General features: G+C 51.0%; 1 pseudogene; it reads right to left on the reverse strand.

Moving 5' to 3' along the window:
* Window positions 1–742: 742 nt before the first annotated feature.
* Window positions 743–2,160, reverse strand: LOC119346487 (annotated as a pseudogene).
* Window positions 2,161–2,403: the final 243 nt, after the last annotated feature.

The raw sequence follows: 2,403 nt of genomic DNA on the forward strand, positions 1-2,403 counted from the left end.
AGTACACCCTAAAAAAGAGAGGACGACAGAGAACTAACCACCGGGAGGGGCCCGACGACAACAACCATAATGGTAACAGAGAGACGCGGTACAATGGAGGCAACACGAGAAGGAGGAGCAACAAGACGCACAACGAGTCATTCCCTTCGATGACGGCACACCACGTGTCGAACGAACACATGTCAAGGTGTGACGTCGTGCCACTTATACTGAGAAGCGATGCGGTAACCCAGCGAGTATCCTTAGGTCATTTCTAACAGATCCCCTAAAAGTTAAGTGAGGATCCGGCGAAGCAAAGTTAGTGGAGGATAAATTTACTCCACTAACGGTGGCCGCACCTAGCCAATCCCCTATACTTAGTGGAGTAAAAACAAAATTGTGTAGATTTTGTGTCTTAGCCGCATGAACTTCAAACAGTTCACAATATAAAAACATTCAAATTAAAACATGCATAACATAACTATTATAACATATAGTTTCATCATCACGAATTTCAATTAAAAACATGCAAAGTTCACCCAAAAGGCATCACTTCAAACACAATATTTGATCCAAAATCACGACAAACATAGTATGTATATGTTGTGGATTGATCCAACCAATGGCATGCACGAACTCAAACAAGGTGCTCGGCAAAGAAAACATCACCACCACCACCCCCTCGGCCACCACCGTCACCCCCTTGGCCGCCACCATCACCACCATCACCCCCTCAGCCACCACCATCACCACCACCACCACCCTCTCGGCCACCACCATCACCACCACCAACACCATCACCACCACAATCCCCTCAGCCACCACCAACATTCTGAAGAGAGGCTTCCAAGACCTCTCCACCAGTCCCAATACTATCTTGCGGTTTCATCCATTGTGTTTGGATTCACAAACATGATAGCACGTTCTTTGGACTTCTTGGCATCATGAATCCTCTTCTCCTCAAGTGCAAGCCTACGCTCCTCCGCCATCACCTTCCTCTCTTCGGCCGCCAACTTGGCCTTCCGCTTCTCATCCTCCAACATCTTTAGCTCATTCCACCTCGCCGTCTTCTCTTCTTAGCGTTCGGCCGCCAACACCTTCTTGGTCTCAGTCGTGGCCACAAGTTTTTCTTTGTAAGTGCCACCGAACGCATTTCTCTTCTTTCTTTCTTTCTTTTGCAATCTTGTTACCTTTCATTTTATTGTTGGCAGCTTCGTCAACCTCGTCCTCCTGCTCAACGGATATGCTCAACCCTGATCTCTTTGGAGTGGTCTCCATGATTCTTTCGATCCACTTCTCGTTCTTGCATAGCTCTTTGTAGCAATGAGGCAATGTGAAGGGCGTGTGGCCGAACTTGGTGTTCCTATGCTTGAATAGTTCCTGGATGTAGGCGCCATACTCCACCACTTGCACATCGCTCGGTGGTGCATGATTCACTTGGTTGATGCAACCGGGCCATCGGTTGCATTGGTCACGAATGGTGCTCCAACGATGCTCAAGAGAACCTTGTATACAGCTCGATTGCACGTCCACAGAGTTGTTGTGGTGCTCGGTAATTATCTCCCAAAACATAGTCTTCGTTTGATCCGTTCCAATCATTGCATCCATGGAGATGTTCATCCAAGCATAACAAAGAGCACCATCTTTTTTACTGTAGTTGGTGGTGCGTGACCTTGACGGACGCATGCTTGCTTCGGTCACCTCTGCAATCTCCTCTTCATCGCTCGCCTCTTCATAGGCCGACACCTTCTCGGCCTCCTCTTCCTCGACCACCTCCTCCTCTTCGACCACATCCTCTTGCTCCATGTCTTGGGACGCCTCCTAATGATTCCTAATGAAGTCATAGTTGAGCTCATCAAGTCTCATGATGGCCGAGTACTCCAAAGATGCTAAGAACTCGGTCGTGTTCATCTCTGCACAACAACAACGAAACAAAGAGACTACATCACCATCGGCTACCAACAATCATCGATCGTCGGAAATGCGAAAGATGTTTTACCTTGTCAGAATTTCATCGAGCACTTGGCGCCCGTGACCCTTAGTGCCGGCTGCAGCCGCCGCTTGCGCGAGAGCAGTGTCCGTATGGGCAAGCGGAGTAGCTGCACAAGGCCCCGCCCTTGGACGGGCCGCCGTTGTGGCCTTCTTCTTCTTCACGTCCGCCTCGGCGAGGGACGCCGCCATCGGTTTTCTTGCTCTTTTTGCTCGTTGGCGGCAGGAGGACGGCGGTACGTTGCAGGAGAGGTGGCCACCACACTGGCGGCCATTGCCTCGGCCGGAAGCGGAGCTTGAACCCGGTGGGTTTCTTTGATCCCAAAGATTTTCTTCGGCGCGGGCGACCTGCGTGGGTGGCTTCCGTGGGCGGCGGCCAGCGGGCAAGGGGAGGGTCCGGGCTATCCATCCCGGCCAGAGGGAGGGTCATCGGTG

Source organism: Triticum dicoccoides, unplaced genomic scaffold (assembly GCF_002162155.2).
Source record: "Triticum dicoccoides isolate Atlit2015 ecotype Zavitan unplaced genomic scaffold, WEW_v2.0 scaffold41590, whole genome shotgun sequence".
Lineage (NCBI taxonomy): Eukaryota > Viridiplantae > Streptophyta > Magnoliopsida > Poales > Poaceae > Triticum > Triticum dicoccoides.